Raw genomic sequence first — 25710 nt, forward strand, 5'->3', positions numbered from 1 at the left:
AGAGAGCCGTGCCGAGATTCTAAAGAAAGTTTTGCTTGATTTCTTCTTGACCTCAGGCATAAATAAGGCATTAGGGAAGAGAATGACGTAAAGTAAGTAGTACTATTAGTTATTGTGAGAAACTTATTAGTAATATACATTCTTGGAAAGAATAACTCTAGTAAATAAATGAAACTGAAACTAATCTATCACAATTTGAACGCTCTGTTGAAGAGGAGCAATCTCCCTATATTCGGTTACGAATTACCATAATAGCACAATTAAGAGTAAATGACAAATAGTCACAACGATATCGTATTAAAAGGATTAAATCTATCTAATAGCAAGGACTCTAGGTTACGTAAAATGTGAGGAAAATGTATTAACAGTTAAATATTGTATATTGAACAGTTTTAATTCCGGTTAAAACCTGACAAACTGAGCTTGTGGGTGGGGTATGTAGTGGGACGAAATTAAGCGTCACCCATCCACCAAAGTCAGCCCAGTTTGCAGGTGACTATAAGTTTAATTTAGTTTGTTTATGTGTTTTCTTATTATTTGTAATAAATGTGAATTATCTAAAAGTTTGTATTTTTTTATGTGTTTCATGTACGGAGAGGTCGGCGCAACGAACGGGGACAGCATCTTCGTTGCCGCGACCAGAGAGGAAATTGCTGGCCGCTATACGTCGCGGGTCGACAGCCAAGGAGCAACAGAAGATCCTGGAACCGAGTTGTTGCGTCGTGCTTCTAAAAATTAAAAATGAAGTTTTATACTCTTTTTGTACAACAATGACATCATATAGATCTTAATCTTATTGAAAAGTTAGTCACTGTCTGTCAACGCTCAAGTTCACATCTGTATGTGTAGGAAGCTAATAAAATTGTGTATGTTACTAAAGGTGAAACACGTGTCTTGAAGATTTATTTATGAAGAGTTATGTGAACGGATTAATAATATATTTGACAAGATTATTGATTCAGACAGCGTTGGCCGAAACTTTGAATCTAAAAAGTTTATTTAATGTGTGATTCTGATATCGATTAGGTCAAGATAATGTGTGTCGATATAATTTTCTGAGGAGAAACAAACGAAATTTAAATTCGGAAAAGTTACAAAAACCAATTGGCCCAAGTGATGTAATTCTCTGCACACGACTCAACTGATGTTTTACAGTTTCGTTCAAGAACCATTCTATGACAATTTAAAAAGAATATAAATCATTTTTGAAGTGGGTTGTAACTGACGTAGGTGACGAAGTCTGCACATGGTCATATGTCGAAAGAAAATCATTTATAAGAAACTTACGTCGTTACACCGCACAAGTCTGATTGCAGCCTGATTTCTTATATTTTCAGCCGGCCGCGGTGGTCTAGCGGTTCTAGGTGCTCATTACGGAACCGCGCGACTGCTACGGTCGCAGGTTCGAATCCTGCCTCGGGCATGGATGTGTGTGATGTCCTTAGGTTAGTTAGGTTTAAGTAGTTCTAAGTTCTAGTGGACTGATGACCACAAATGTTAAGTCCCATAGTGCTCAGAGCCATTTTTTTTCTTAAATTTTCATTGTCCGTCAATTGATCTTCTGCCGATCTATTTAACCGACGGCTCTGGACTAATTGTGAATTCCGAGTCCGTCGACCAATATTTCCTCCTCGTCCACGAAGACATGGCATTGTTTTATGTACGTAATTTATATGTGGATATAATACACTTAATATTCACTGAAATGCGACACCTGAAATATCAAAAGACACCGTAAAAAAAATGAAAATGTCAAAATAACGAAACACACATAATATAATACACTCAAATTAAAATGTCTAAAAATAAACGAAACTCTATGCACGTAACTTATATCTGAATATAATACATTCCAATATTGCACACAAAAATGCAACGCCATCTACTATGCTGATTTAAGAATGTAAATTTTCCAGGCCCCCACTTGAACGTATACACAACAATTCATTCAAGTCGATCCAGCCGTTCAGTTGCAGTATGGTAAATAACCTAGATACAGACTGCAGCGCCATCTGCCAGGCTGATTTGTGAATCTAAACCATCCAGGGCGCCATCCAAACGCATACAAAAAAATTCATTCAAATCGGTCCAGTCGTTTAGGAGGAGTTTAGTGACATACACATGTACAGTAGAATTATATATACAAAGATAAAGTGGATGTTTAAAGCCGTTGTCAAATATTACACAATTTTCTTGACCGATTTAATTCAAATTTTTACACAACACTCTAAAAGGCGATGGGAGCAACAAGGGCAACATCCTCTTTACATATATATATGCCATTTAAACATATATGAACTATATAGAGGGGGACAATTGTTATCAAAAATCTCGAAAAATACGTGACCGATTTATTACAGATTTTTAAAAGATACTCTAATAAATTTTCTGAGTGACATAGGCTACATATTTTTTATATACATACACTTTAGATTTTCACACAATATTCTAATCGATATTTGTATGGACATAGGCTATATATTTTAATATATATATAATGGTTAAGTAGGTTAATCATACACACACACACACACACACACACACACACACACACACACACACACAGTTAAAAGCAATGAGCAAAAATCTCTAAAAGTTATTGAAGGATTTTTTTCAAATTTTTACACGACATTCTAATAAACATTTGAGAAGTAGGCTATATACCTTTAATCTGTATATGCAATGAGAAAAATTAGTTAGAAAAATCTCTAAATATACTGATTTACTTCAGATTCTACACTATATTCTAAGAAAGATTCTGACGGGCATGGGCTACACATTTTTTTAAACAACAATGTACAAGTGCTTTGCTGTGAAAATGTGCTGTTTCGTTTACTCACGCACTCAGTTTCAACTATGGTAACGGAGTATTTGAACATTTAGGCAAATTGTTATATATATAATTTTAAACAAAAACCGTATGCACTACTATGTGCTGTTTTGTTTTCTTCCTCTTCGTCGATTTTAACTGGAAAATGGAAAGTTGTATTTATGGCTTATGAGGGAAGAGGAGATGAACATAGATAGATGGGTAAAGGAGATAGGGACGTACATCCAATTTCCATATACAGGGTGTTTCAAAAATGACCTGTATATTTGAAACGGCAATAAAAACTAAACGAGCAGCGATAGAAATACACTGTTTGTTGCAATATGCTTGGGACAACAGTACATTTTCAGGCAGACAAACTTTCGAAATTACAGTAGTTACAATTTTCAACAACAGATGGCGCTGCGGTCTGGGAAACTCTATAGTACGATATTTTCCACATATCCACCATGCGTAGCAATAATATGGCGTAGTCTCTGAATTAAATTACCCGAAACCTTTGACAACGTGTCTGGCGGAATGGCTTCACATGCAGATGAGATGTACTGCTTCAGCTGTTCAATTGTTTCTGGATTCTGGCGGTACACCTGGTCGTTCAAGTGTCCCCACAGAAAGAAGTCACAGGGGTTCATGTCTGGCGAATAGGGAGGCCAATCCACGCCGCCTCCTGTATGTTTCGGATAGCCCAAAGCAATCACACGATCATCGAAATATTCATTCAGGAAATTAAAGACGTCGGCCGTGCGATGTGGCCGGGCACCATCTTGCATAAACCACGAGGTGTTCGCAGTGTCGTCTAAGGCAGTTTGTACCGCCACAAATTCACGAAGAATGTCCAGATAGCGTGATGCAGTAATCGTTTCGGATCTGAAAAATGGGCCAACGATTCCTTTGGAAGAAATGGCGGCCCAGACCAGTACTTTTTGAGGATGCAGGGACGATGGGACTGCAACATGGGGCTTTTCGGTTCCCCATATGCGCCAGTTCTGTTTATTGACGAAGCCGTCCAGGTAAAAATAAGCTTCGTCAGTAAACCAAATGCTGCCCACATGCATATCGCCATCATCAATCCTGTGCACTATATCGTTAGCGAATGTCTCTCGTGCAGCAATGGTAGCGGCGCTGAGGGGTTGCCGTGTTTGAATTTTGTATGGATAGAGGTGTAAACTCTGGCGCATGAGACGATACGTGGACGTTGGCGTCATTTGGACCACAGCTGCAACACGGCGAACGGAAACCCGAGGCCGCTGTTGGATCACCTGCTGCACTAGCTGCGCGTTGCCCTCTGTGGTTGCCGTATGCGGTCGCCCTACCTTTCCAGCACGTTCATCCGTCACGTTCCCAGTCCGTTGAAATTTTTCAAACAGATCCTTTATTGTATCGCTTTTCGGTCCTTTGGTTACATTAAACCTCCGTTGAAAACTTCGTCTTGTTGCAACAACACTGTGTTCTAGGCGGTGGAATTCCAACACCAGAAAAATCCTCTGTTCTAAGGAATAAACCATGTTGTCTACAGCACACTTGCACGTTGTGAACAGCACACGCTTACAGCAGAAAGACGACGTACAGAATGGCGCACCCACAGACTGCGTTGTCTTCTATATCTTTCACATCACTTGCAGCGCCATCTGTTGTTGAAAATTGTAACTACTGTAATTTCGAAAGTTTGTCCGCCTGAAAATGTACTGTTGTCCCAAGCATATTGCAACAAACGGTGTATTTCTATCGCTGCTCGTTTAGTTTTTATTGCCGTTTCAAATATACCGGTCATTTTTGAAACACCCTGTATATTTATCAATTTTGAACCATTGCCGGGTTCGCTAATACACAATGGGTACAACAACCAAGAAGGAACAATAATAATAGGAGACCAACAACGAAGTGCTCGAATTAAAAAGGGTGTAAGACAATAATTCAGCCTTTTTTCTCTACTGGTCAATCAAATAAACAATGATGGATAGAGGCGTGAGATTAAAAAAAATGGCTCTGAGCACTATGGGGCTTGACTTCTGAGGTCATCAGTCCCCTAGAGCTTAGAACTACTTAAACCTAACTAACCTAAGGACATCACACACATTCATGCCCGAGGCAGGATTCGAACCTGCGGCCGTAGCGGTCGCGCGGTTCCAGAATGTAGCGCCTAGAAACGCTCGGCCACCCCGGCCAAGGTCGCTGATGTTCCACTTGTCGCAGCCATCGTGGATTTTCCGTTGCCCAATGATGCATATCATGCCGGTTTACGTTACCGATGATGGTGAACGACGCTTCGTCGGTAAACAGAACGCGTGGAAAAAATCTGTCATCGTCCCGTAATTTCTCTCGTGCCCAGTGGCAGAAATGTACACGACGGCCGGCCGCGGTGGTCTAGCGGTTCTAGGCTCTCAGTCCGGAGCTGCGCGACTGCTACGGTCGCAGGTTCGAATCCTGCCTCGGGCATCGATGTGTGTGATGTCCTTAGGTTAGTTAGGTTTAAGTAGTTCTAAGTTCTAGGGGACTGATGACCATAGATGTTAAGTCCCATAGTGATCAGAGCCATTTTTGTACACGACGTTCAAAGTCGTCGTCATGCAATTCCTGGTGCATAGAAATATGATACGAGTGCAATCGATGTTGATGTAGCATTCTCAACACCGACGTTTTTGAGATTCCCGATTCTCGAGCAATTTGTCTGCTACTGATGTGCGGATTAGCCGCGACAGCAGCTATAACACCTACTTGGGCATCATCATTTGTTGCAGGTCGTGGTTGACGTTTCACATGTTGTAAGTAGGCTGTTTATGTTTTCTTATTGGCAACGTTACGTAGCGCTCAATATGAAAATCACTGGCTGTGCTGTGTGCAGTCTGTGGCTAGTTTGCATTGTTGTCTGCCATTGTAGTGTTGGGCAGCGGCAGCTGGCTGTTAACAGCGCGTAGCGTTGAGCAGTTGGAGGTGAGCCGCCAGCAGTGGTGGATGTGGGGAGAGAGATGGCGGAGGTTTGCAGTTTGTCATGAACTGATATATATATATTATGATTTGTGATGATATTAAGGTAAATACATTGTTTGCTCTCTATTAATATCTTTCATTTGCTAACTACCCCTATCAGTAGTTAGTGCCTTCAGTAGTTTGAATCTTTTATTTAGCTGGCAGTAGTGGCGCTCGCTGTATTGCAGTAGCTTGAGCAGCGAAGATTTTTGTGAGGTAAGTGATTTGTGAAAGGTATAGTTTAATGTTTGTCAGGGCCATTCTTTAGTAGGGAGTTTTGAAAGTCAGATTGCGTTGCGCTAAAAATATTGTGTGTCAGTTTAAGCACAGTCATGTAAAATTGTTCAAAGGGGACGTTTCATATGTCGACCCTTAGCCTAGGATACCTCACTGGAATCTTCTGATTTTTTCTTATAGTTTGTGTATTTAGTGTAGCTTTTGTTTATTGCTAACGCGTAATTGTAGAGAGAATCTCCTTTGTAGTTGTAGCCTTTCATTGTTGTACAGTAAAACAGTTGTGGCATGCATATAGATTTGCACCAAGTATATCGCAGCTGCGCTTGCAATTAACTAGATATTATTTTCAGTGCTATGTTAATGTGTTCTCTTATTTTTGATCTTCAAATTGTGTTTTTCTGTGTTGTCGTGTGAAATACTGTGACAATAATGGCGTGTGAAAAACGTAACACTAGGCTCCAAACTAAACTGAGAAATAATAGTGATGACGAGCGTAGCTTATCAGCGCCGCCGAGTAATGAATTTACTAATGTTCAAAGTAGTAATTTGGTAACTGTGCACAGGGAAATGGAGCGGGCGTCAAACAATGGCATGGACAGTGAAACAATTAGTGAAGAGCGAAGCATTATCGATCGATCGGTCGGCAACAGCTCGCCTCAGGAATCCGAAATGACAGGACACAATTTCGCAAATACTGTAGATTCAGGTTTTGGGTCATCACCGTTTTCTCAAATAAGTCAAGACACATTTTCTGCTTGTCAAAATGTGAATGTTGCCGGTGCAAATGCACTGCCGAAAAGCGTAGAGAAACAGATTCCAGACACTAATACATTATTATTGCAATTAATGCAACAAATGGAACAAAATCAGAGACAAACACAGCAAAAGCTTGAAAAGTTAGACACAATGGAACAAAATCAAAGACAAACACAGCAACAGCTTCAAAAGTTAGACTCATTGGAACAAACTCTTGAACAAACGCGTGAAGATTTAACTACTGAGTTACATCACATTGAATCGAAATGTCAAAAAGTCTGTAATGACGTAAAAACACAAATTTGTGAGCATTTCCAACCTATTTTTTTGCGTCATGAAAATGTATTAGAGAATCACGAAGCAGCCATACAAGAACTGCAAATTATTGTTCATGAAAATCATGAGACCTTGCAAGCTAAAATTGACTCAGTTGCATCTACCGATTCGGTTACGCAACTTGCAAGAACTCAGGAAAACTTGAAGAACACAGTAGATACCCTGAAAATTGGTTCAGAAAGACACATGGAGGAAATAAGTACACTATCGGAGAAAGTAGCCGAACTTTCGGATCAGGTCACTAACTTATCTACAAAGGTAGATGATGATCTGAATGACACAAGACCCGTAGCCTTCACTGACACAGAAGAGTATGAACAAATCAGAAAATTCAAACAAAATCAGAATCAAATTAATACACAACACCAAAGAGAAATCCGGGAAGTACAAGATCAGCTGACACAGGTAATACAAGAATTACGTATTTCAGAAGACACTCGCGCTCCAACACGGGAAGAGGAACTTAGAAATACGCAAAAGCCACAAAATAATAACACAGGGCATTTCGGTAATTATGAAAGAAATTGGCAAGGTACACCGAATTTTGAGATGGAACCGCCGACACGACGTAACTATGACCGAGATGCTACTCGCCGACACGATGATTTTGACTATAAGCTGTTCATTACTACACGTAAATTCAAAACGTTTAAGAATTCTGCCAACGACATTCATCCACAAGCGTGGGTCCATCAATTCTCTCATTGTTTCCCTCCCAACTGGTCATTGGAACACAGATTAGAATTTATGTGTGGCTACTTGGAGAATGAACCAGCTGTAAGAATGCGATCGGTAATTCACGATTGCCACAGTGAAGGAGAATTTTACCATGCCTTCCTCTCAGCGTATTGGTCTCAAGCTACATAAGACCGTGTAAAACATAGCATCATGATGATGAAACACTTTGAACAATCTGAATTTTCCAGTCTTGTCAAATATTTTGAAGACATGTTGCATAAGAATCAATATCTTTCAAACCCATACAGCCCCTCAGAACTCATCCGCATTTGCTTACTCAAATTGCCTGAACATTTACGACATATTATTTTAGCAGGACGTTGCAAAGATGACATTGAAGCATTTCAGGGTCTGTTACAAGAATTGGAAATTGACACTGACAATCGGGGAACGCGGAAACAGGAGCACAACAATTACAGGTCACATCTGTCACAATTCCACGATGAAAGAAATAATAACTGGACACGACAAGGCTATTCTCACAACGCAAATTGTGACCAAAATAGACACCACCCGTACGACAACCGTTGGCAGAGTAGTAATAATTACAGGGAAAGATCACCTCTCCGCGGTAGCGACTATCACAGAGACAATCAGAGAAACAGACAATATGGGAACCAAAATAATTATTATCAAGGGAGACAGAATAACTTCAGACGCAACAGTTCAGCGCGGAGTTACGATTCAGGGAGAAATTCTCCACCACGTGACCGACAAGGAAGAAACTACGGATTCTACCGAAATGACGACAGACGATATGATCATAACGACAGACGTCAATTGCATCAGAACTGGCGGGATTCAAACAGAGCAGGGCCCTCTCGGCAAGGCGAATTTGTAGAAGTTAGGTCTCCTAATCCCAATAACGACGCGCGCCAACAAAGAGACAGACAATGACTCGCACAGCAGGCAGCTGCGTGCGGCCGCTGGCTCAGGGAAAAATAACAAAGACGCTAGCCTTGAGAAAAGATTTAGCATTCTTTACCGACGTATACCACATGATAATTGCGTTGAAGTTGAAAGTCTGCGTACTAGGAAGAGTAAAGGTTTACACCACATTTCACATGTAAAACCATTTATTGACAGATAATCTGTCTTTTAACTTTGTCTTTGCCATAAAGCGTTTCACTTCACGTTACTAGTATGCTTTAGAAACTGTTACCATGCAACAATGTTTGAAGTTAAATATCCAGCCAAGAACCAAGAGAAATTATTTAAACAGAAATTACGAATGCATTGTTATTGTGGACAGACGACACAGTGTTATTGTGTGTGTGCATTCTTGCTTGTTAGTTGTGCGATTACGTAACGACTATAAGGCTCACATACTTAGAACATTTACCAGTACTGCTAATGAGATTTTAATGCAACATTTTGGTTACCTGAAAATACATTCTGTATTTAAAGTGCTTTCTGAGAGATACCAGATGACACAGAGGTTAGTTTATGTGACAGCTACACGATTTTTATCACGACGCTACTAATGAGTGACAATTTACAATGTTGCTTTTGCGGTGTATCTGTTTTATATCTGCACAGTTTTCTGAATTCTTCTGGAAAGTAAAACATATTTTAGTAGTAACTTTTGTGGTATAGCTACAAGGAGACAGCCTTTTCTGTAGCACAACAATACGTTACAGCACAGTACTTTCTTCATCACGGCAATAAGCGTAATAAGTATGATATCTATACGCAAAGCATTTCACTTTGTTTATCATGAGGTCAGTACATTGACTTCTGCAGAACTTAGCTTTGGGGGACGATAACTACGACACTTCCACAGAGATTATCTTACAGCAAGACGCATGTTTAGCGCTACAGGACACGTATTTGAGTGATCAATTTCGTACTAAAAACATTTATTTTCAAAGATATTTGAAACACAATGATACAAAGTTTTTCCGTGATATATTTCATTCCATTGGTGTAATCTGTAACACCTGAGGGTATAATTACATTAATCCTCAGGGGGGTACACGCTTACTTTGTGTACCATGTGTGTGGCAACCACAAGGAACCCTAGCTAATATGGTATTTGCTTATACAACTTTACACATCGGTACCATATTTCTCTAACACACAAATTACACAGCTATCTGATCATTTAACTGAGAGATAAACATTTTTTTTACTACGTCAGTGACAGATGTTTACGTAATTACACAGCTGGATAACTTCACACTTATGAAACTGTATTTTGTCTGTGCATTGTAAACTGTTCATATTTTTTCGGAACCATTGTGACACTATGAGAGGTTTGAATGATGTATTTGGTAAAGGGATTATGATTTTTAAAGTACGTTTGAGGCAGATGACACTTTTGACATGAGCAGAGAATTTTTTTAATTATTGGAGCAAGCTACGACGATTTTGAGATTTGACTGAGGTGTTATGATGTTATTTTTACGACGACGATGTGGATTATGCTGCTGAGGTATGTTTATGATTAATAGGCTGAGGCTACATGAGTTATTTGATTATGCTTCATATTTATAATGACGAAATATTGACGAGTGTCGATGGATACGTATATGTGTAATAAGGTAAGGAGTAATGAATAGTGGGTAGGGACTCTTGACTTGTGAAACAGGATGTTGGAAACCAAGAATCGTACTTTAAGAGTTATGACATGTGTGAATCATGTGTGAATGTATCACAATGCCACTGAACATTTTTTGGACACTGTTATATTCATAGGATTTTGTTTCTACAGATTTGCAACGCTAATTCTTGACCTGTGAAATATTTTTATATGAGACTACCACGGTAGCAGAATCTCCTGTCGTAAATATTTCCGTACGAAAGTTAAGTGACCACCTGCACGTAATGCGTCGCGGGCACCTAGCTGTGTCAGACGCCTGGAGAAAAAGCCATTATTGCGAGCCCTTTTCAGCGGCACAGGTAGCACAAAAAAAAAGGGGAGGCCATTATCCTTGGAAATATTCTTACATCTGCAAACCTGATAATGACAAGTGTCTTTCTACGAGAATTGAGAGCTACTGACTTACGAAATGCCACATAGCTATTGAATGATGCTTTTATGCTTTGGTTTGCGTAATTGCTTATTTCATTTGACATCTGTTTTCCAGCTGTGTTGCAGCATTGGTTTCATAAAATAAAATTAAATGCATTTGCTAATGTGAACACTTTCTGTCAACAGATCTATTAAATAATTATTTTATGATCCACATTCTTTAAAAAAGGAGCACTTGGAAAGGAAAGAACAATAAGAAGGAACTAGTAACTGCATTCATAATTTTCTTTTCAAGTAATTGGTAACTTTTTGGTAGAATAACTTCTTGTGGTGCACCACGTTAATTACATAGACATTAAGATGTGATTATACATTTCCCTTATCTGCATTGTTGTTTAGTGTAATATTTTTTCTGCTTGCGCTATGTCATGTTTAGGTACAAGTTGCTGCTGTTTGCCAGGCATAGTGTTATTGAATTTGACTTTTGCTCATTTATGCTGCTAGCTTTGCCAATTTGCATTTTTTTGCATTGCTGTTTGTGTTGATTTGTTATGTGATGCTGCATTGCCTCGTCCCTTAGTTTAGCATCTGAGCTCAGTAGATTTAAGTTAGCTTAAGAGGGGGTAGCCTCTAAGAGAATGAGTTGCGATGAATTGGAAGAAATGCATTGAGAAAACAGGTTTAGGTAGGATTTTCTTGGAAATAAATGTTGAGGTAAGAAATGTGTGAACATATAAATACAGAAAGCATGCTTAGATAGAATTTTTTTTTGGTGGAAACAAAGGATGAAATAAGAGGAAAGATATATGAAGTTTTGGGTTGGACTGCAGTACCAAATGTTACACTGAAAACGAACCCTGTCCTTTCCTATTGGTGTTATCCCACTATGTGTTTGTGTACCCTTGAGTATTTGTTTTCTTCCTGTCTCTGTGTACTGTTTCATAGAATTTTTTTCTCTTCTAATACTAAGCTATATTCACTATGAGGAGGAATACTGTTATCCTCAAATATAAGTTGCATTAATAATATGTTATTTTCTTTGTAAAGTTGTTTACAATTCTGTTCTGTTTCAATGTTCATGTGTGAAATTAATGTTTCGAAAACTATTCTCATTATTTTATGTATGTACTTATGTCACTATTTTTGTAACACTCATGTATATGTTTACTTCTATTCTTTTGTAAAGCCTGTGTTACTACAAATGTTATCTGTATTGTTATGTTTTTAATGATGTATTTTGTGCCTTTGTTATTGTATTTTTATGTTACCAAATTGTAATTGTTACCAGTTCTTCAAATTAAGTAACATTTCACTGCACACGTTTCTGTTGGTCATAGTATATGGACAATACGTGAGAAGTAGGGACTGTTAGTGTTTGCACGTGTGTTAATAATTCAGCAAGGGACTGGATAACAGCATTGCTGGTTCTAAGGACAATTCCAAAAACTTTGTGATTGCACAAGTGGTGGTTTATGGCCTTGCTACATTATCCGCAAGACTCTTCAATGGTGATTGTGCACCTGCACAGTCACAACAGATGGCTGCTGGCTATCTCTACAAGGACTACAGTGGGTCTACATCTTTGATGATCCATCAATATCCTTATTTCTACAAGGACTGCAGTGGGTCTGCACCTCTGGTGGCCCACCAATACCGTAATCTCTACCAGGACTACAGTGGGTCTGCTCTGTGATGACTTACCTACAATATTCTTCAAAACGTCGAATGAACTCTGCTGTGGGTTTGCTCTGTTGTGGCCCATTACCTGTCAGCATGTCAAGAGTCAGCACTGTCTTTCCGTTGGAAGGACAACACTACTTCTTCAAGACTGCATGGAAATCCACTACTTCTGTGTGCAATTTCTTTTACTAATGAGACTTTGTGAAAAAAAACCTGTGATTACCGTAATGAATGATCAGGACTGTCTTTATGGACTGTGAGAAATTTTTAGGTTTTGACCAACATTGTATCAATAAGTGTGTGCATTTGATTTCTTTGTTATTGTAATTATGAAAAATTTTATCAAATCATTATTGGCCACTGCCCAAAAAAAATTTTGTAAAATTTTTTGTGAGGAGCATGGGGGCTATGTAAGTAGGCTGTTTATGTTTTCTTATTGGCAACGTTACGTAGCGCTCAATATGAAAATCACTGGCTGTGCTGTGTGCAGTCTGTGGCTAGTTTGCATTGTTGTCTGCCATTGTAGTGTTGGGCAGCGGCAGCTGGCTGTTAACAGCGCGTAGCGTTGAGCAGTTGGAGGTGAGCCGCCAGCAGTGGTGGATGTGGGGAGAGAGATGGCGGAGGTTTGCAGTTTGTCATGAACTGATATATATATATTATGATTTGTGATGATATTAAGGTAAATACATTGTTTGCTCTCTATTAATATCTTTCATTTGCTAACTACCCCTATCAGTAGTTAGTGCCTTCAGTAGTTTGAATCTTTTATTTAGCTGGCAGTAGTGGCGCTCGCTGTATTGCAGTAGCTTGAGCAGCGAAGATTTTTGTGAGGTAAGTGATTTGTGAAAGGTATAGTTTAATGTTTGTCAGGGCCATTCTTTAGTAGGGAGTTTTGAAAGTCAGATTGCGTTGCGCTAAAAATATTGTGTGTCAGTTTAAGGACAGTCATGTATAATTGTTCTAAGGGGACGTTTCAATGTGGCTGGACGCTTCCTGTTTTCTTAAATAACGTAACTATCCGGTGAACGGTAGGACACTTGGATGATGTCGTCCAGGATACCGATCAGCATACATTTCACGCGCCCGTTGGGAATTTTGATCACAATAGCCACACATCAACACGATATCGACCTTTCCCGCATTTGGTAAACGGTCCATTTGAATACGGGTAATGTATGACGAAGCAAATACCATCGGCACTGGCGAAATGTTACGTGATACCACGTACTTACACGTTTGTGACTATTACAGCGCCATCTATCACAAAGCGAAAAAAGTGGTCCAACTAAAACATTCAGATTTCTTTACGTACTACACGATTATGTAATAAATGGTTCAAATGGCTCTGAGCACTATGGTACTCAACTGCTGAGGTCATTAGTCCCCTAGAACTTAGAACTAGTTAAACCTAACTAACCTAAAGACATCACAAACATCCATGCCCGAGGCAGGATTCTAACCTGCGACCGTAGCGGTCTTGCGGTTCCAGACTGCAGCGCCTTAAACCGCACGGCCACTTCGGCCGGCATGTAATAAAAAAATGGAGGTTCCTTTTTAATAAAAACGCAGTAGATATCCGTTTGACGTGTGGCAGCGCCATCTAGCGGGCCAACCATAGCGCCATCTGGTTTCCCCCTTCAAGCTAGACGAGTTTCGTTCTGTGTTGTTTTTTCGTTTGACGCTTATTTCGTGAGATATTTGGCCAGGTCACGGTTAATGGACCACCCTGTATGTTTCAACTCACGTTCACAAGTGTCAATAAAACTTATCGAAATTAATGCAGAGTAGCCGGTATATCAAACAATTCGTCTGCGAGAAAGCAAGCCGTTTTCAATGAAATTTACGTACCCCATATGTTGAAGAAACAGAATAAAAGAATTTTTTGGAAATTGGAAATTTGTGAAAAGTTTCTCTGGAACCAAACTGCTGACGTCATCGGTCCCTAGGCTTACACACTGTCATCGGTCCCTAGGCTTACACACTGTTTAATGCAGCTTAAACTAACATAAGCTAAGGACAACATACACAACCATGTCCTAGGGAGAACTCGAACCTCTGACGAGGGGAGCAGCACGATCCGTGGCAAGGAGCCTCAGACAGCGCGGCTAAAGAATTTTTCTGTGACTTTCTGTGAATCTGTTTAAGAAGACTGCAGTTCCAATACATGTAATTTTTACTGTTCTTCGAAAAGATCTTTTCTAAAGGAAATATTTATTGCATCTTAGGAACAGATTTTTCAGTTGTGTTTTTTACACTACTGGCCATTAAAATTGCTACACCACGAAGATGTCGTGCTACAGGCGCGACATTTAACCGACAGGAAGAAGACGCTGTGATATGCAAATGATGAGCTTTTCAGAGCATTCACACAAGGTCGGCGCCGGTGGCGACACCTACAACGTGCTGAAATGAGGAAAGTATCCAACCGATTTCTTATACACAAACAGCAGTTGACCGGCGTTGCCTGGTGAAACGTTGTTGTGATGCCTCGTGTGAGGAGAAGAAATGCGTACCATCATGTTTCCGACTTTGATACAGGTCGGATTGTAGCCTATCGCGATTGCGGTTTATCGTATCGCGACATTGCTGCTCGCGTTGGTCGAGATTCAGTGACAGTTAACGGAATCGGTGGGTTCAGAAGAGTAATACGGAACGCCGTGCTGGATCCCAACGGCCTCGTATCACTAGCAGTCGAGATGACAGGCATCTTATCCGCATGGCTGTAACGGATCGTGCAGCCACGTCTCGATCCCTGAGTCAACAGGTGGGGACGTTTGCAAGACAACAACCATCTGCACGAACAGTTCGACGACGTTTGCAGCAGCATGGACTATCAGCTCGGAGACCATGACTGCGGTTACCCTTGACGCTCTATCACAGACAGGAGCGTCTGCGATGATGTACTCAACGACGAACCTGGTTGCACAAACGGCAAAACGTTATTTTTTCGGATGAATCCGGGTTCTGTTTACAGCATCATGATGGTCGCATCCGTGTTTGGCGACATCGCGGTGAAAGCACATTGGAAGCGTGTATTCGTCATCGCTATACTGGCGTATCACCCCGCGTGATGGTATGGGGTGCCATTGGTTACACGTCTCGGTCACCTCTTGTTCACATTGACGGCACTTTGAACAGTCGACGTTACATTTCAGATGTGTTACGACCCGTGGCTCTACCCTTCATTCGATTCCTGCGAAACCCTACATTTCCGCAGGATAATGCACGACCGCATGTTGCAGGTCCTGTACGGGCCTTTCTGGATACAGAAAATGTTCGACTGCTGCCCTGACCAGCACATTCTCCAGATCTCTCACCAATTAAAAACGTCTGGTCAATGGTGGCCGAGAACTGGATCGTCACAATACGCCAGTCACTACTGTTGATGAACTGTGGTATCGTGTTGAAGCTCCATGGGCATCTGTACCTGTACACGCCATCATATATATATATATATATATATATATAGTGTGAAAAACTAGTTAGGAAAAATCTCGAAATGTACTGATTTTCTTCAGATTCTACACTATATTCTAAGAAAATTCTGACGGGCATGGTCTACTCATTCTTTTAAACAACAATGTACAAGTGCTTTGCTGTGAAAATGTGCTGTTTCGTTTACTCACGCAGTCGTTTTAACTATGGTAACGGGATATTTGAACATTTAGACAAATTGTTATGTATATAATTTTAAACAAAAACTGTATGCACGACTATGTGCTGTTTTGTTTTCTTCCTCTCCGTCGATTTTAACAGGAAAATGCGAAGTTTTATTTATGGCTTATGAGGGAAGAGGAGAGATGGACATAGACAGGAGATAGGGTAAAGGAGATAGGGATGTACATCCAATTTCCATATATATTTATCAATTTCGAACCATTGCTGGGTTTGCTAATGCACAATGTGTACAACAACCAAGAAGGAACAATAATAATAGGAGACCAACAACGAAGTGCTCGAATTAAAAAGTATGTAGGACAAGAATTTAGCGTTTGTTCCTTACTATTCAATCAAATAAACAATGATGGAAATAGAAAATATGTTCAGGCGTGAGATTAAAATTCAGGATGAAAAAATATCAACGATATGCTTCGCTAATGACTTTGCTATCGTCAATGGAAGTGATAAACAATTACAGAACACGATAAACGGAATTAACAGTCTACTGGGCACAGGATATGGACTGAGAGTAAACATAAAAAAGATAAAATAATGAGAAGAGTTTTTCTGCGATTTTCTGTGAATCTGTTTAAGAAGACTGCAGTTCCAATACAAGTAATTTTTACTGTTCTTCGGAAAGATCTATTCTCAAGGAAAAATTAATTCCATCTTAGGAACAGATTTTTCAGTTGTGTTTTTTAAATAGGTTTTAGCTGCTTCTTCAGGAAGAGTTGTTTTTGTTGTTTTTGCTCTCTAGAAGAGTTTTATCCCTTTCCTATTGTGTTGCCGAAGACAAATTTGTTATACCAAAGAGAACTTTGTTATAAGATGTTCCCCTCACTTGGTGTTGTGGGAACAAGAGACCGACCAGTGAATCGCATTATTTATTCCTTAGAAGAGCAACTGATTTTGAGAGTTGGGTGTTCATTCTTTGTTTTAGTTTAAGGTTGTTACTGCCGACTACAAACCTCCTAAATAAATGCCTCTGAGTATATGTGGGTTTGATTTCTGACCTAGTGTGTTTATTAGTTTTCCAAAACGAGATTTTTTTTTATTTTCCACCACAGAGAGCTTATTTTACTCGTTTATATGAAGAAGGCATTCACTTATTTTCTTGTAATATGTGTCCACACCTTCTATAAATATATTAAGCCTTTAAGCGATATCAGTTGTTAGAACTTTATTTTACGTTTGCAGTTATGGAATTAAGCCATTTTCAAGCATCTAAAAAACATAATACAACATAATGATAACAATTTAAAGTGGGATTAGGAGTATGTGCAACCAGTTTTGTAGTTTGTTGACATTTACATATCATACTTACAAGATTTTGACATATAGCTTTACGATAGGCAGACACAGCAACGTAATATGTACGTCAGAGAACAACTAGTCTGCCATAACAGTTAACATTCCATTTTATGTATTGTGATTCTGAGTGGATTGCATACATCACTCATCCACAAGCGTACTCTTACAGTACATTAGAGTATACGTTTAAAACAAAACAAAATTTTTATTTCTGCGGTCTGTTTGTTCACCGAGTGGCATTCTGATTGTTCTTAAGGATCTATAAATGTAAATCTCTTCTAGAGCGTCTTTTAATCTGCCTCTCTCTACCCTTAATTTTGTAGATGACTGAAAATGACTTAACACGTAAAAAAAATAAAGTAAAATTCTAACAGCTGAAAGCAAGATTTCAAAAGTTATTTGTTTGTTTCCTACATCCATGTAAGACTAACCACCCAAGCTAACATGCTGCGTCCACCAGACCAACAAATTCTCAATCCAGTCACAAATTTCGCTTGCTACCATCACTTTTCTATAATAACCAGTGCATTTGTGGTTCTGAGTCACATGCATTTCGGAAAGTCAAGACAGCACTGATCCGTGGCTTTCATGTTGTAATGTGAGAAAAATGCATGCTGGGTTTCACACGGTCGATGTTGTAAGACGTCGTTGTCTCCTGACCTTCATTGCTTACATAAGCCACCCTCACAATCATATTCCGCACATCAAGACGCTTCATTCGAACCCCAACTCGATAAGATAAAGTCAATGTTGTATGAATTCATGTAAACGATATGCAAATAACTAGTAAATCGCAAATGCGCACCGAGATTGAAATACTCGAGGCTGGTGTACACACATACATTCCAGACACGACGGTCACAGGGGCTTTTAGCTCGAGAGAGGCAACCGCACACCAGGAGACCGGTCCCTTCAGAGGACGAGTCAGCCACGACCGCCCGTAGAGCAGACGTTTGCCCGAGTGAAAGGAAGAATGACCCTGTGTTCGGCTTAAAAGCAAATTCTGCTACATTTTGTGGGAGCGCCCAGCCTACGCATTCTTTACAAACATAGCATGCAGTTTCAGATGTTTTCACAGCGAGACAGCAAATGCCAAACGCCGATGCTACAGATTTCCGGATTGGTCGCCTTAAACAGAACGTCATTCTCCCGTTTTAGAAGAGCAATGCTGATTGGCAGACGATATTTCTGACGCCTTGAGCTGAATGAGTACTGGAAGAGACCAAAAGATATACCGCTTCAGGTCTGGCGTGGAGAGGGACCGTTCCGTTGTCGCTCTTGGAGCGAGAACACGTAACGAGAGCGTGTGTGCTCGTACGTGTACTCAAAGAACGGGGAACAAGTCTCTCCTCAGTACTTCACTGGGAGAGCACCTCTGTCGAGAGTGAATCATAGTGCAACTCTATATTGAGTCCTTGCGATTAAGCGTTGTTCACTAGGTTGGCTGCCACACTTATTGTGCGGTGTGAACGGACAGAGTTATACAAGGTGCATTCAAGTTCTAAGGCCTCCGATTTTTTTTCTCCGGACTGGAAAGAGATAGAAACATGCACATTGTTTTAAAATGAGGCGGCATTCATTGTCAATACGTCCCAGAGATGGCAGTACCGTACGGCAGATGGAATTTTACCGCCAGCGGCGAGAATGAGAACTGTTTTAAATACTTAAAATGGCGACGTTTTCCTTACTTGAACAGTGTGCAATGATTCGTTTTCTGAATTTGCATGGTGTGAAACCAATTGAAATTCATCGACAGTTGAAGGAGACATGTGGTGATGGAGTTATGGATGTGTCGAAAGTGCATTCGTGGGTGCAACAGTTTAATGAAGGCAGAACATCGTGTACCAACAAACCGAAACAACCTCGGGCTCGCACAAGCCGGTCTGACGACATGATCGAGAAAGTGGAGAGAATTGTTTTGGGGGATCGCCGAATGACTGTTGAACAGATCGCCTCCAGAGTTGGCACGTCTGTGGGTTCTGTGCACACAATCCTGCATGACGACCAGAAAATGCGAAAAGTATCATCTAGGTGGGTGCCACGAATGCTGACGGACGACCACATGGCTGCCCGTGTGGCATGTTGCCAAGCAATGTTGACGCGCAACGACAGCATGAATGGGACTTTCTTTTCGTCGGTTGTGACAATGGATGAGACGTGGATGCCATTTTTCAATCCAGAAACAAAGCGCCTGTCAGCTCAATGGAAGCACACAGATTCACTGCCATCAAAAAAATTTCGAGTAACCGCCAGTGCTGAAAAAATGATGGTGTCCATGTTCTGGGACATCGAGGGCGTAATCCTTACCCATTGCGTTCCAAAGGGCACTACGGTAACAGGTGCATGTTTTGAAGAACAAATTCCTTCCTGCACTGCAACAAAAACGTCCGGGAAGGGCTGCGCGTGTGCTGTTTCACCAAGACAACGCACCCGCACATCGAGCTAACGTTACGCAACAGTTTCTTCGTGATAACAGCTTTGAAGTGATTCCTCATGCTCCTTACTCACCTGACCTGGCTCCTCGTGACTTTTGGCTTTTTCCAACAATGAAAGACACTCTCCGTGGCTGCACATTCACCAGCCTTGCTGCTATTGCCTCAGCCATTTTCCAGTGGTCAAAGCAGACTCCTAAAGAAGCCTTCGCCGCTGCCATGGAATCATGGCGTCAGCGTTGTGAAAATGTGTACGTCTGCATGGCGTTTACGTCGAGAAGTGACGATTTCGGGTGAGCAGTTAATTGGAAAAAAAAAACCGGAGGCCTTAGAACTTGAATGCACCTCGTAGTTAAACGTCTGCGTACGAATTTTTCAGTGGCATTGCGGTGGACTGGTTATCTGACCGGTGTACCACGCCAACAGTTAGACTAGGGGCGAATAGGAGTCCTTGACTTCATCAAGGCGTAGGGAGAGTTTTATTGGCGAAGGTCAATCCAGATAGAACGAGAGTTATCTTATTTGTCAACAGCGAGTGGCGCAGACAGCAGTCATCGCAGCTTACGGTATTGTGCGCTACAGCTCTTGTGGGCCCCATATTTCCTCCACAACAGTACACTTCACTGCATTTCACACGCGAGAGCCTCGACCATACCTAGCAACAATCTAACGGATAATTATTCAAGTTGAGTAGGTGCGGCTCTCAGCCATTCTGCCAAGTCAATAACAATCTTAAACTTTGTATAGAAATTTCATTAAGAGGTAACTTCACATTCCGAAAAGAACCAGGATATAACTTGTTCAGTTCATACCTAAAAGTGCCATTGTGATTTCTCAGAATTTTCGCAAAATAAATAATAATTTTAGTTAGTTTCAAGTTTTTCTTACACTATCTAGCACTACTCAAGTACCCAAGTATCCCACTAGTTACATAAGAAATTTTGTGAATTTTTGTGTCATTTCCTTACAGCGGACGACTTCAGAAAATATTTATTGCTGGAAGTTTGTCAGGCATTTCTCTTTAGAACGTGAGGATTGTCTGTCTGACTTCTGTAGTAGTGTGGGGGTGGAAATTGCATCTTGCAGGAGCCACAGTGTAAAGGGTACATCTCAGATTAATCCGTTGCGCAGAATGACAGAATAGCACCCACGCGCTCACAATGTTTTCGGAATGCGTTTTGGTTGCCCACGAACCAGTCCCAAGAGGTCGCCAGCCTTTTGCTTCTCTGTGCCGAATACGGAAATGCCAAATGCCACGACGCACACACTTCAAGTATGGTAAGTCGTTCCAGATCCGTGCTTCACATAGCGACCGAGGATTCGAACCCGTTCCCTACGCGTTGAATTACCCCGTGTTTCTTCGAGAAAGGTGCAGAGCACTTGGAGGTAAGGAGGATTACGTCATTCGTGAAAAGCAACTATGCGAACCTACGCCCATTAACTAACATTATACCGTGCAGTTGGCAGCGGCAGGACGAAAACTTTTAACACTCCGGCTAACTGCTGCAGGAAGCTTCGCTGTCGGCACAGTGTGGGAACACAGGCCTCGAGGCGCAAGGACAGCTCATGTGGAGTGGAGCAATTTCCCGCTGCTAATGTTTACATCGAGTGGGCAGCCTCTAGAGGCGATTATCTTTCGCGAGGTCTTAAATACGCCCCCGCAACCACCTAGGCGGCAGTTTCTGCGCTTTAATGTCCCTACATAAGCTTTCACCGGCCGCACATAATGTCGAGTTAAGAAATGCCTCATTTTTGACTCACTGTATGTAACGAGGATAACGGCAAAGCAACGGCGGAAATTGCTGCAAATTAAGCTTCGCAATGCAGACTGAATGGGGTGCATTTCGAAAGGGCTGTTTTACTCAAAAAGTTGTCCACCCTATACATCTACAGCTCTATCCTGTTTCCGACAACGTGATATTCTCTGTAACTGCCAAAAGAACAACTGGGAGGAATATTTATTTAGGCAGGTAAACGTACGAAACGGTTCTCTTTCTGAGGAATTATAAACATACACTGTTTGATCAAGAGTGCCCAGAAATCTACACCTATGTCAGTACTCTGCAAGCCACCCCTGAAAGTGTGTGGCGGAGGTTACTTCTGAGCCACTAACAGATTCCGTCCTCCCCCCGCCCCCCTTATCCCCTCACTTTCCCTTTTCCATTCCAGAATGGTGCGTGGATAAAATAATTGTCAGCGATATGCCCTTGTACGAGGGCAGTTCAATAAGTAATGCAACACATTTTTTTTCTCGGTCAATTTTGGTTGAAAAAACCGGAAATTTCTTGTGGAATATTTTCAAACATTCCCGCTTCGTCTCGTATAGTTTCATTGACTTCCGACAGGTGGCAGCGCTGTACGGAGCTCTTAAAATGGCGTCTGTAACGGATGTGCGCTGCAAACAATGGGCAGTGATCGAGTTTCTTTTGGCGGAAAACCAGGGCATCTCAGAAATTCATAGGCGCTTGCAGAATGTCTACGGTGATCTGGCAGTGGACGAAAGCACGGTGAGTCGTTGGACAAATCGTGTGTCATCATCGCCGCAAGGTCAAGCAAGACTGTCTGATCTCCCGCGTGCGGGCCGGCCGTGCACAGCTGTGACTCCTGCAATGGCGGAGCGTGCGAACACACTCGTTCGAGATGATCGACGGATCACCATCAAACAACTCAGTGCTCAACTTGACATCTCTGTTGGTAGTGCTGTCACAATTGTTCACCAGTTGGGATATTCAGAGGTTTGTTCCCGCTGGGTCCCTCGTTGTCTAACCGAACACCATAAAGAGCAAAGGAGAACCATCTGTGCGGAATTGCTTGCTCGTCATGTGGCTGAGGGTGACAATTTCTTGTCAAAGATTGTTACAGGCGATGAAACATGGGTTCATCACTTCGAACCTGAAACAAAACGGCAATCAATGGAGTGGCGCCACATCCACTCCCCTACCAAGAAAAAGTTTAAAGCCATACCCTCAGCTGGTAAAGTCATGGTTACAGTCTTCTGGGACGCTGAAGGGGTTATTCTGTTCGATGTCCTTCCCTATGGTCAAACGATCAACTCTGAAGTGTATTGTGCTACTCTTCAGAAATTGAAGAAACGACTTCAGCGTGTTCGTAGGCACAAAAATCTGAACGAACTTCTCCTTCTTCATGACAACGCAAGACCTCACACAAGTCTTCGCACCCGAGAGGAGCTCACAAAACTTCAGTGGACTGTTCTTCCTCATGCATCCTACAGCCCCGATCTCGCACCATCGGATTTCCATATGTTTGGCCCAATGAAGGACGCAATCCGTGGGAGGCACTACGCGGATGATGAAGAAGTTATTGATGCAGTACGACGTTGGCTCCGACATCGACCAGTGGAATGGTACCGTGCAGGCATACAGGCCCTCATTTCAAGGTGGCGTAAGGCCGTAGCATTGAATGGAGATTACGCTGAAAAATAGTGTTGTGCAGCTAAAAGATTGGGGAATAACCTGGTGTATTTCAATGCTGAATAAAACAACCCCTGTTTCAGAGAAAAAATGTGTTGCATTACTTATTGAACTGCCCTCGTATTATTTCTAATTGCTCGAATTTTCTCCTTGTGATCATTTCATGATACGTATGTGGCAGGGTGCGCCGAGTGTAAATGCCGATATTTTCATATGTTGTATCTTAATACGTACACATTGTGAGTAGGCTTGTTTAGGTTTTTATGTTGGTAACGCCACGTAGCGTTCTGTATGAAAATCACTGACTGTGCTGTGCTCAGTCTGTGGCTGATTTGCGTTGTTGGAATATTCGCTATTGTAGTGTTGGACAGTTGGATGTGAACAGCGCGTAGCGTTGTGCAGTAGCGTTGGGCAACACGATTCTTTCTCCCGATTCGATTCCTACGATTCAATCTCACATTGCGAATCGATTCCTACGATTCGTTCACGATTCTTTCACGATTCATTATAGTCTGCGATGGCACGATTCTTACGGAATGCAAAAAGTTCTACATCTTACTCACAGATGGCAGGACATGTCTGAAATCGTCAATGGGGTTAGAATCGAACTGTTTTTTTTTTTTTTTTACTTTATTGTTATTTTAAAGCCTGTACAACAGGCAGGCTGTCAGCAGCACACTACGCTGCTCTTCTGCCATAGAATATACAAGCAGAAAAAACAGGAGAAGACACATAAGTTACAGAATGTGGGCAATAAAACAGGAGACACATAGAGACAAACACGGAGCCGTTCACACTCGTCGATAATCCACACTGCTAACTGATGAGACGACGCACAAACACTGAAGATGACGATGGCACTGGTGAACGAGGGAGTGTGACGGGGAACACTGAACACTTTTTTTTTTTTTTTACTTTATTGTTATTTTAAAGCCTGTACAACAGGCAGGCTCGAACTGTGTCAGAAATAGTTTATTTATGAGTAAACATGCATATGGCGTTACGAGTGTGATTCTCTATTTATACTTGTAATGCCTTAATTGACGAAAGTTCACGTTTGATTTGATTGCATCTATTGTTTTATTTCAGTATGCCATGGAAGAGGAGTCGATTTGTGCGAAAGGTGGTGCAAAATTGCTTCATTTGTTCACACGCATCCTCGACTTGACTGCCATCTGGCGGTCGTAATCATTCGGCACGACTCGGCATGATTCGGAAGTTGCCTTCGATCGAAGCATAACGTAGTGCGTACGTGCATACGTGGCCACCAATCACAAGCCGTCCACGGGCTATAAATAAGGCAACCACATCAGCAGTGAAGACAATCAGCTCCTGAAGACGACGATGGAGGTAATCATCGAAAGCTCGAGATTTTATCCAGAACTGAAGGGGCAAGAATACCGAGAACGTTTTACATCCTATGTACAGCATAAAGTAAAAAGGATTCAACCTATTAACTCAACGTTTGACCTCGGAAAAGTACACTTTTATACCTATAATATATGAAATCTGTTAATAAGGTTTTTTTTACGACCATAAACAGCGAAAAAAGTTTCGCAGAAATCGAACTCAGAGCTCGGATTAGCACAATATTGTTTAATATAAGGTTATTTCATTGTAGTTAGATACAAACCCCCATAAATGTAATTTAGTAATGACTGTGGTATCCATTTATGATTTCAGGTAACTCCTGAGAGGACTAAAAACTCGCATTCCCTTGATCAAACCATAATTAAGGGAGCCATTTTGTTTTCTTTATTGAAAATTTAAAATAAAGTTCAAAGTATGAGCAATCATAATCACCAAACAGGTGCTTTGAATGTGATAACTTAGCCCCCCGCCCTTTCTTTTTTAAAAAAAAAAAAAAATGGGAACCTGGCCTTAAGATCGCTTACCCTATGTGGTGAGAAACTGGAGAAACTGACTACTCATTGTTACGAGGCGGACCCCACATTATAAAGGAGGTGGGATATTCTGTGTTGTCAGTATAAAAGCAGTAGTGGCAGAACTGACAGGTCAAGAGCGCGTGAGTTCGAATGTGGACCGTGAGCCGGTCCGCTATCGATTAGGCCGGTATTAAACAGTCATATTTCTTTGTTAAAATTGATGTGTCAAATACGAATGTCAAAGAAATTTGACAGTGTAATAGGGAACTTTCTCAAATCTCACCTTTCGTCAAAGAAACATGATCAAATCTATAACCTCGGCGTAGATTTGATCATAAAAGTCGTTCGTCTTCTGTTCACTGCAATGTGAAACGTAATCGTTTGGAGCGCTGGCATCGCTGCAGCTCTTTGACATCTCTGTAATGTGTTTGTAAACATGGCTTCAACGTTCGTGTGTTTCTTCGACTCTTTT

Source organism: Schistocerca piceifrons, chromosome 9 (genome assembly GCF_021461385.2).
Source record: "Schistocerca piceifrons isolate TAMUIC-IGC-003096 chromosome 9, iqSchPice1.1, whole genome shotgun sequence".
In the NCBI taxonomy this organism is placed as follows: Eukaryota; Metazoa; Arthropoda; class Insecta; order Orthoptera; family Acrididae; genus Schistocerca; species Schistocerca piceifrons.